We start from the raw sequence: 9653 nt of genomic DNA, 5'->3' as shown, positions 1-9653 counted from the left end.
TTCATGAGTGGGAGGAAGCATGAAGACTGGATTGGCAGTTTTATGGAGAACTTCTCAGTGGGAAAACAGCTGAAGTGAGACCTGGCTTTTATAAACAGAGACAGTGCTGGCTTTAAACACGCCCTGTGATTCCTCTCGGGAGGCTCTTCAGAACTCTCCTCTGCAAGGCAACAAAGCAGAGGTGACAGCAGTGCTGGTGGTGGCTGCTGGGGTGTCTGCATCACCCTGCAAAGCACAGGCACAGCAATACCTAACCCAGCAGCAGAGTGGCACAAAGCGGGAGGGTCCCAGTGCAGCACAGCATCTGGAAGGGAGTACCTTTCCTAGGAAATCTGCTGCTTTTGCACCAAAGCCAGCTTCTCCAAAGAGCTGTTGGGCATCATTCAGACACACCAGCTTAGGCAGCAATAGGTCAACCTTATTTCATGTGCCTGTGGTGCACAGGGTGGATGTGTCCATGCCTTTTCCAGCTTCTAAAATGTCTAGGCTGCTAAAGAAGAGTTAAATATTCTTCTACCTCCATAAAAACTAAGCACAGGGCCACACAATAATCCTGAGTAAAGTGTGGAAATAGGAGATCTTTAAACATATGAATGGTATAGGAACTGATCCTGGGCCTTTTTGGGGCAGAAAAACAAAAAAATATTTTACAAAATGTGAGAGGTAAAGAAAAATGTTTGAGTTTTTATCTCTTTGTAAAGAAAATAATTGGCTTGGATTGAGCCCTTCCCTGGGAGTGTTTGCAAACCAAACATTACACAGCTGCCAAGTGCCTGAATACCAAAATGTGAAACTGACCTAAAATAAAAGCAAAAGCGATTGCTTTATTAGCATCCACACAGAAGACTACTCAGAGGCCTGGGTGCAGGGTGAGTAAAGACCTCTAGGATGTGATTCATCTGCCATCTGAATGTGCACAATGCTGAGGCCTCCTGTAAAACCAACTGAATGACATACACAGTATTAGGGGAAATCCATCTTATTCTAAAAATTGGACAGACAAATCATTAAGTCCTTTGATTAATTTGTCTATAGATGTCTACATTATTGTGCCCTTTTCAGGCAATCCAAGCATTTTAAAGAACAGCAGAAGCAGAAGGAAGACTGGAACTGTTCTGTGGTATCTGTTCAGTGACAGTGATTCCTCTTGTACACCAAAAGGTTTTACCAAAGCTGCCTCTGGCATATCACATAGGACCACATGTCTACAGACACATGCACTAGCTGGAGCTTAGCCTGATGAGGCTAATTAATCTTTGTGTCTGACTAAACATTTTTTTCCCCTGTAGAAATTCAGTATTTGGGAACTAGATTATCTCCGAGTAACTGGCAGCCAAGCAGATCACATCTAATTTTCCTCAACTGCTGCCATCAGCTAGAGCCAGCAGGCAGTCTAAGGGGTCGTGTGAGCACTCACAGCATGCTAACAGTGCACCACTGCATAAGTAGAGTGCATTAGAAATCTTTTGGGAAGTATTGTACAAAGCTTAAGTAGTGACTTCTCTTGGTATTCCTGGGAGCTATAGAATACGAAATATTAATTCCATTTTCTGATTGAAGTTGACTTACAGAGAACTGAAAAGATAATGAGAGGTCTTACTTCTCCTTCCAAGATTGCCAGCCTAACTGTGTTGGGCCAGACTACAACAGTTTTTCCAACAAGATAAGCCTTTATTTCCTTGTGGAAAGTAATACAAGCTTTATACTTGCTAGGAGGGTTTCCTGGTACAGCAATACCAATTGAAGTTACACTGGCAAATACTTCCTTGAGCTGATAAGGTTTGAATTACTCCAGAAACACATGTTCTTACAATATGATCTTATGTTCCCCCATTCTACTTCACTGTTCCTCATAGACATATCCTATTGCATTCCAAATCCTGCTCCTACCATATTGTGCACACCTGTGTGTGTCTGTGTGCAGGCAGAGTTTTGTCATCCCTCATTTCTCAGGCTAAAATTGCCCTGAGCTACAGCAAGTTGCTGAACTGTACTGCAAGTTAACAGACATCTAAACCAGGACCTAAAGTAACTCTCCCATGCACATCTGAGTGAGGGCATCGAGGGCTGCAAATCTGAAAGTTACTGCCCGTGTTTGTTAGAGTGAATCAACAAATCAACAGGTTGCTCTGCACGTCTCTGACTGACCTCAGACACAAGGTCAGTCACACCAGACACTGCTTAATCAGCTGGCTTTGCTCAGAAATATGATAAGGGAGGGCAAGGCTGGGAGACACAGCTCCCATTGGCAGTCTCTGACAGCTCCCTTTTATTGCAAAGCAAATGGTGAGGAAGATTACAAGTGAGAAACTTGCTCACCCACCCACAGGTTGACTTTATTTCTGCACGTCATTTATTTGTGATTACACATTGCACAGTTGCTCCAGTTGTATGTACAGCTACATCCTTTAAAACAGATCATTCAGGTCTGATGTAACCCGAGTTTAGCAGAGCTTAACAATGCTCTGCAGTTCTGCATTGTAGCTGGCATCCTCAGAACTCTCCAGGGGCAACTGCTTTGTAGGTGCCTCCATGATCTCTTTAGGGGCTAGTGACCTCAAAATTGCTGCTAGCTACTCAGCAGGTGATCACTTGGGATTTGGGGCCAGGATTTGAAGGCACTGCCCCACCTGAACTGGAGTTGCTTATGTACCTTGAGTTAAATCTTTTTCAGTCTCTACCAGTACACTTGTCCCACTTGGTGTAATTATTTAACATTCATAGCAATGGATCCTAAACGTCACCTTTTCACAACCACAACACCTTCACAAGTGAGCAATAGATTGAATGCTGGCTCTCTATCCCCACAAGTATTTAACAAAGGAGACTGAGAAAGACCAACTTCCATTTAGTCTGGGGCCTTTACTATCATGCAGATTTAAATCCTTTGATTTTAGTCACAGAGAAATATGAACATACATTGCTTCAACCTAAATGACTTCCCTAACCGTTTAGCTGCTGGCTGTTTTAAGGCATCTCTGTTGGGTTTCTACAAACAGAAAAGTTGCAGGTGGGTGTTTGCCAAAGAAATTGTGGCTGAACTCTGTGTGGAAATGCCAACCAGCTGCTTCTGCATGAATCGTTTGCTGTTTTCACTTCTGCTTGTTTTGCAAGCTCACATGAACAACTCCTTGGTAAAGAGTCTCTAAGTATTGCCATATATTATATAGGGAATACGTTTACCATTCTTAGGGCTGGGACTTGTCCCATAGTGGAGCTCTGTCTAACACCAAGATGTTCTTACAGTGCCTGAGAACCAACAAGCATCTAAACTCATGAAAGCTGATTGGCTGACACGTGTGATGGCAATTCTGCACACCACTGGCTACAGCTATCCAAACTGGATATCCTTTTGCTTCTAACTGTAGTAATTCCCTAAGGACTAAATCCACATAAAGATTTACACATGCAGTGATTCATGAAGCAAGAGAGAGGATAGCTAATAGTTCTGTACCTCACAGCCAAGTTAATAATTTATGAGCAGTGAAACAGCTTCCAGAGTGGCTGAGATGGCCTGCCCATGAACCTTAAGTAGGTGGCAATCATGTTGTACTGTTGGCCTGCCCTACCCCAGTCAGACTAAAGACTTGAAAATTGATCCCTCCTTCCCAGATACTAGTCCCAAGCACTTTATTCCATTTGCTTTCAAGAAAAAGCACTGGCTTTACACCTAGCATTTGGACCTAGCCCAGACAAAGGTACTTCACTATGATTAAAAGTGGGGTTCACTTTTTTTGTCCTTTTTTTTTTCTTTCTTTCTTTTTCTGGCTTGGTTTACTCCTTTAATTATTTTCTGGATTCAGTAAATTCCTCTGTTAGCATACTCCATGCACAACAGCAAATATTGTACTGTTGTCCTAAGAATTAGAGGTTATATAGGGGTGATGCAGATAGAGTGGTAAATGCCCTTGTTTGTGAAATTATGAAGAAATTCTGGGACAGGTTCTAAACTTCAAAAGTTTTAGTCCATAGTCATAACAAGAACATTGTGCACTACACTCTCTTGTAGCTACTAGCTGTCATCATTCATTTTATGTCACATCAAAGGATATCTTCAGATTCAATCCTTGTGCCTTAACGCATCGCTCAGCTGAAACATTTTGTTCTGAACTCCAGAGGCAACACTATTATGGAACAAATAGCAATAACATCCAGAGCTGCTGGATCTCAAGAGAATCCATGGGGAGAACTATTTTGGGCTCAGTTCCTGGGGTCGCTCATTGCTGCCTGGCACTTCCTGGACAACTATAGCTAGCATCCTCTCAGAAGGAAGACAAACTTGTGTGAAGCCATCACCACCTTCCTCCAGGCTTTTCCTGAAGATCTAAAGTGTTGCCATTCCTTCAAATTCCCCGCATGCCAAACGAGCTTGGAGCACGTCTGCAGCTGACAGCAAAAATCTTCAGCTTTCCAATACATTACAACCAACCTGAAAGCAAGCCAACCTTGTCTGGACCCTCTTACTTCCCTCAAGGTAAAGACCAGCAGACAGAACTGCTGCAGATACTGGGGAGATCTCAGCACTCCTCAGAGCTGGGATCCTATAGTTAACATCATTGAGAGAGGAGAGCAGGAGCAGGAAAAGTAGTTCCTACAAACCCTCTGCTCCCGCCCCTTCTCTTTGCATTCCATACAGTCCTGGCCCCAGCACAGCAGAGAAGGCTCTGCTATACGTACCTGGCACAGGGGAAATACAAGAGGAGCAGAGCTGAGTTTGGCTTGGGAGTTCTGTGGGAACTAATGTAGGATCAGAGCTGGTTAGAGCATGGTGCTAATACTGCCAAGGTTGAAGGTTCAATCCCACTATGAGCTATTTCCTTAAGAGTTGGACTGGATGGATCTTGTGGGTCTCTTCTAATTCAGAATATTATGTGATTCAAGATTAAGAATATTGAAGACACAAACAAGACCAGAAAAAAACATGAGAAATAAATGGTTTATGAAGAAAAAAACATGAAATATTGTTTTATTTGCTGGGAAAGTGGTGGGAGCCACATGGGGAATGTACTGTAGGAATTAAGATGACCATAATATAATTTGCAACCCTAGCAGCACATTCTCTCTTTCACACAAATAGAGAGAGACAATATTGTACATTGCAGTAACAGTTCAAAATTCAAAGGTCAGACACAGAAAAGTATGTTTGGCAGTTTTGGAATCCTTGGACTTAAAAGCGCTGTAAGACTTCAAAAGTCCTCTCATCCAAATGGTACCAACGCTTCAGTCTCCTTATTAAGTAATATCTTAATAAGGGATGGGGCTTTATTTTGGGTGCATCCAAATGGGTTGTGTTTTAAAATCTTGTCTTTCATTCATTGATTACTAAGGAGCAATTCTCCCTTATTTTAAAGCCCATAACTAATTAAACTCCCCATTGTGCTTTGTTGACAGCAAAACCACATAAAACCAAGAAACCAGGCACTTTTAATGATACTTTCTGTACAGCATGCAGTCATACATCCCACTTGCCTTCTAGGAATATATTTTTCTGTACTATACTTCATAAAATTTGCATTTTTACGTTCCAACCAAAGCTTAATCAACAGATTTAAACCTGTATTTGGAAGACACCCTCTTTATCATTCGAGGTGCAGAGGATCATTAGTACCACAACAGTGTTCTACCTCAGCAGATCCCAAAGAGTAGTGGGAAGAGGGTTAAACAACCTGGAGAACTGAAATGTTTTAGAAACAGCCTTGCAATTCCAACTGGTAATAGAATTACATGTCAAGTAACAGCAGTTGTGGTACAATCATGACTTTTTGATCAGTAGTTATCCAAATTAGGTTACTTCTAATTTTTATTTACATGGCAAGTTCCCTCAATGACCTTTTCTTATTTACCATAGTCAGCTGGGCAAATGTTGCCTTGCTGGATTTCTCCTTACTTTACTTAATCCTTCCTTTTTGAGCCTCTCCTTACTGTGTGTCTTCTTGTTCAATTTGCACACCTGTGTCTTCTTCAGTTTTGCGTCTGGGGCTGGTTTGTACACCCATAAATTTATTCTTTGGGCCTTCCTATTCACTCAGATACATGGATGTCTGAAGCATTTCCATAATCACTAACTAAATACAGTTGGATTCATTTGTTTAAGACACAGCTTTTAAAGGCTTTAAAAATAAAAAAGTTAGAACCTAATTAAATTTGATAGGCAGGTTCCTTAGGAACGAGTAATAAACTCCACAGTCTTCTCTCCCCAACGTTTTCTTTCCTGTTATTTCCCTTCCCTTTCTGTTTGAATCTGTTATAGCTTTCTTTGGTAAGCATGCTCTTGTTTTAAGTTAGAGATTTTGGAAAGTCGTATTACTTGAGAACTAAATCTTATGTTCCAGTGAATTTAACTCAGTACCAGTGAAGGTTACATATCACCATATTAATTAAAACATTTTCAAATCCTCTCTCATTTACACTGAATTGCTTCTGCCTCAAGAGGTAGCTCCAGTACATAGACTCAAGAACTATAGATCTATCAGTTTTCTACTAGGAATGTTTTCTTTTACAACTTCCCTTAAAAATAAAGGTACCTTAGCTCAAAATTTGAAAGGAAATAAAAATTTTGAAGACCACATCTTCACTTATATTAACATAAATGGTTTGACAATAAGATAATCCAAGTTATTGCTGTCTCTTCCAACAGTGACAGCTTTTCAGTGGCTCTTACTGCAACACACATTGACTTAAAAGGTTTCCTTCTAAAAAAAGGAACACCCTAAACATCCAGTTAAATCTCAGTCCTAAAGATTTTTCAGGGCATAGATATTGCTCCATTGGATTCACCCATCTTTCTGAGAAACCTCTGAACCTTTGCCCAGGACCAGACAGTGTGACAGCTGCCCAGATGTTCAGACCAAACTCCATTTCAACTGTAAGTTTTCACATACTTATTTGAGATATTAAAAAAAAATAAATAAAAAAGAAGAAGGAAGAGAAGGAGAGGAAGGACAGAAGGAGAAGCAGCAGAAGAAGCAGAAACAGAAAGCAGAAGCAGAAGCAGAAGAAACAGCAGAAGCAGAAGCAGAAGAAGCAGAAGCAGCACCAGAAGAATAAGCAGCAGAAGAAACAGCAGAAGAAGCAGAAGAAGCAGAAGAAGAAGCAGAAGAAGTAGCAGAAGAAGAAGCAGAAGAAGCAGAAGCAGAAGAGGCAGAAGAAGCAGCAGAAGCAGCAGAAGAAGAGGAAGAGAAGGAAGAAACCTTTGAAGACCAAAAAGGTGCTCAGAGGCAATCACAAAAATTATCTGCCCTGATGCCACCTAACCCACAGCCAGGACCACTAGAAGGGGGACACTATCAAGTACACAGTTCCCTAGGCCATGGCCTTACAATACTGAAAAAGACCATTTGTTTATTGCATCCACCTTCCATCAGATAGAATATTTATTTATATGGATGCCAAGCTTATAAGACCTTATAAGTACATTAAAATTTTGCCCTAGTTCAATTGGTAAGTAGCCACCTGTACCAATGTAAGCCTCTACTTTAGGAGGGGTAAACCAAAATGAGGTTTGCCTTACCTGAAGCGTGTCAGAGATGAAGCACCAAATCCTTCATCTGGAACTTGCAGGGAGATAGATAACCCTGACTGGACGCTATACCAACCTGAAAAGCTGAACACCATTGCACATTTTTGGAATGGTACAGTATCTAACATATGGATGAGACACCCTCCGTCCCCCCAAATAATTGTACTTGCTCCATACCACCCTTCTTATAAAGTGCATTTCTGACTGTGAGATAAAAAAATAATTAGCACCTACAAAATTGCAGGAAGGTATACCAGGCCTGCTGTCAGTGCAAGCTGGATGTCAATGGAGACACTCTGGAGAGAGGGGAAGGCTTTGTACTGTGGACTACTAGGAGAAGGATGGTTTAAACTTAAAATGCATAATCATGAATGGTTGTGGTTGCGAGAGATCTCTGGACATCATCTAGTCAAACTCCTCTGCTCAAGTAGGGTCACCTAGAGCTGAAGATCTCTGAAGATGGAGACTCTACCACCTCTTCAGGGAATATGTGCCAGGTCATCCTCTTACTGAAAAAGTGTTTCCTGGTGTTTCAGTTTGTGCCCATTGCCTCTTTCCCTGTTACAGGGCACCACTGAAAAAGAGCCTGACTCCATCCTTTTCACACCTTCCCTGCAGATATTTAGATACATTGGTGACACTCCCCTGAACCTCCTCTAGGCAAACAGATTTCAGTTCTAAACAGACCTGGGATATCAGTTATAAGACAAGATATCATCAGCCACACACTGCAAGAAAAATAACATCCTGGAGTTCTTCTGAAGCCATAGACCACCATGGGAAAAGAGCCTCCTTGCTCTAGTCTAGGGACCTCAAAATATTGCAGTCAACTGGACAAAAACTATGCAGTCTGTACTATGTTGCTGTGACATCCTGTTACAGACTTCTGGGCACATCTCTCCCCAAGGGGTAAACATCTCTTTTGGCCTAGTGGAAAGAGCCAGTGTAAGAAACACTGAGGCTGAAGTCAGAACTTGTCCTTGAAGTAGGGGAGATAGCTCCCTCTCTATTTTCTTGCTTCAAGGGACTGATTTCCTGGGAAACTGTATAAAGGTCAGAAGCACATTATGCTCTATGTGATTGTGAAAAAGCCTCTGGAGATTGATGTTACATAAATATTTACAACTATCACTACTAACCAAACCTGTTTCCAACCTCTGCTCTTCCCAAGGAGGAAAGCAGGATAATACGGAAAAACTGACTTGTGGAAAATAATAGCAGTGAGAGTCTAATTTGAAATTACTAATGAAAACTGCATACTTATCTGAACAGAAAGAGACAAAAACCCCCAAAAAACCCAATCAAGGAGCATCTGTAATTTTCCAATGCAGACTATAGAAGACTGCAAGTCAGCTGTGACAGGAATGATAACAGGACCATGCTTTTGTTTTATTTTACTCTTGAGAAGATAACCTTTCATATTTTGGTATAGTAGATACATTGATGATGCTGTTTTTGTGGTGTTGCAAAACTCCACTTTCTTCTCAACCCTCTGGGAACAAATTCATTCATATCATTTAACCACAACACAGCTTTATAAAGAAGGGAAAGACCAGAGGCACAGCACTTTGTGGGGACTCAAATATATTAATATCTACTGTCCACATCAAAAACAGCTGAGAGGAATTGTCAAAAAAACGATATTCATAAGAGACAACATGTTAATACAGTGTCAGAGAACCCAGAGATGGTATTTGACTAATTTATTCCTAGAATTTTTGGGTGATGCAAGATCCAAGCAAGCACTTGTAGCTCTGGAGATTCGTGTGGCTTGCCAGCAGCTCTGATGTGTCTCCCATAAAATATGGGATATCAGACTGTGGGTGGCAGAACTCTGCTGGTGGTGAGCAGCTGGGCAGCGGGGCTGCAGAAGGAAGTGAGTCAGAAGGGACAGCTGGGGCAGATAATGAAGCATCTTGAGACCCAGCCACATGCCTAAGTCTGTGGCTGAACCCTGACATACAGGGGAAGCACTGAGATCTGCAAAAGGTTTCTATCCCTTTTTTTTTTTTGTCAAGACTATTCCTTAAGTTCCTCTCCCCCTTCCCTCTCAAAAATGTACATTAGCTGGCCAGAGATGTGTAACTCTGCTCTTCAGTGGGACCAGGGTGACTAAACTTCTAAGACACTTTTG

The sequence above is a fragment of the Catharus ustulatus genome, chromosome 3 (genome assembly GCF_009819885.2).
Source record: "Catharus ustulatus isolate bCatUst1 chromosome 3, bCatUst1.pri.v2, whole genome shotgun sequence".
NCBI classification, from domain to species: Eukaryota; Metazoa; Chordata; class Aves; order Passeriformes; family Turdidae; genus Catharus; species Catharus ustulatus.
Note: the sequence above shows the minus strand (reverse complement) of the source record.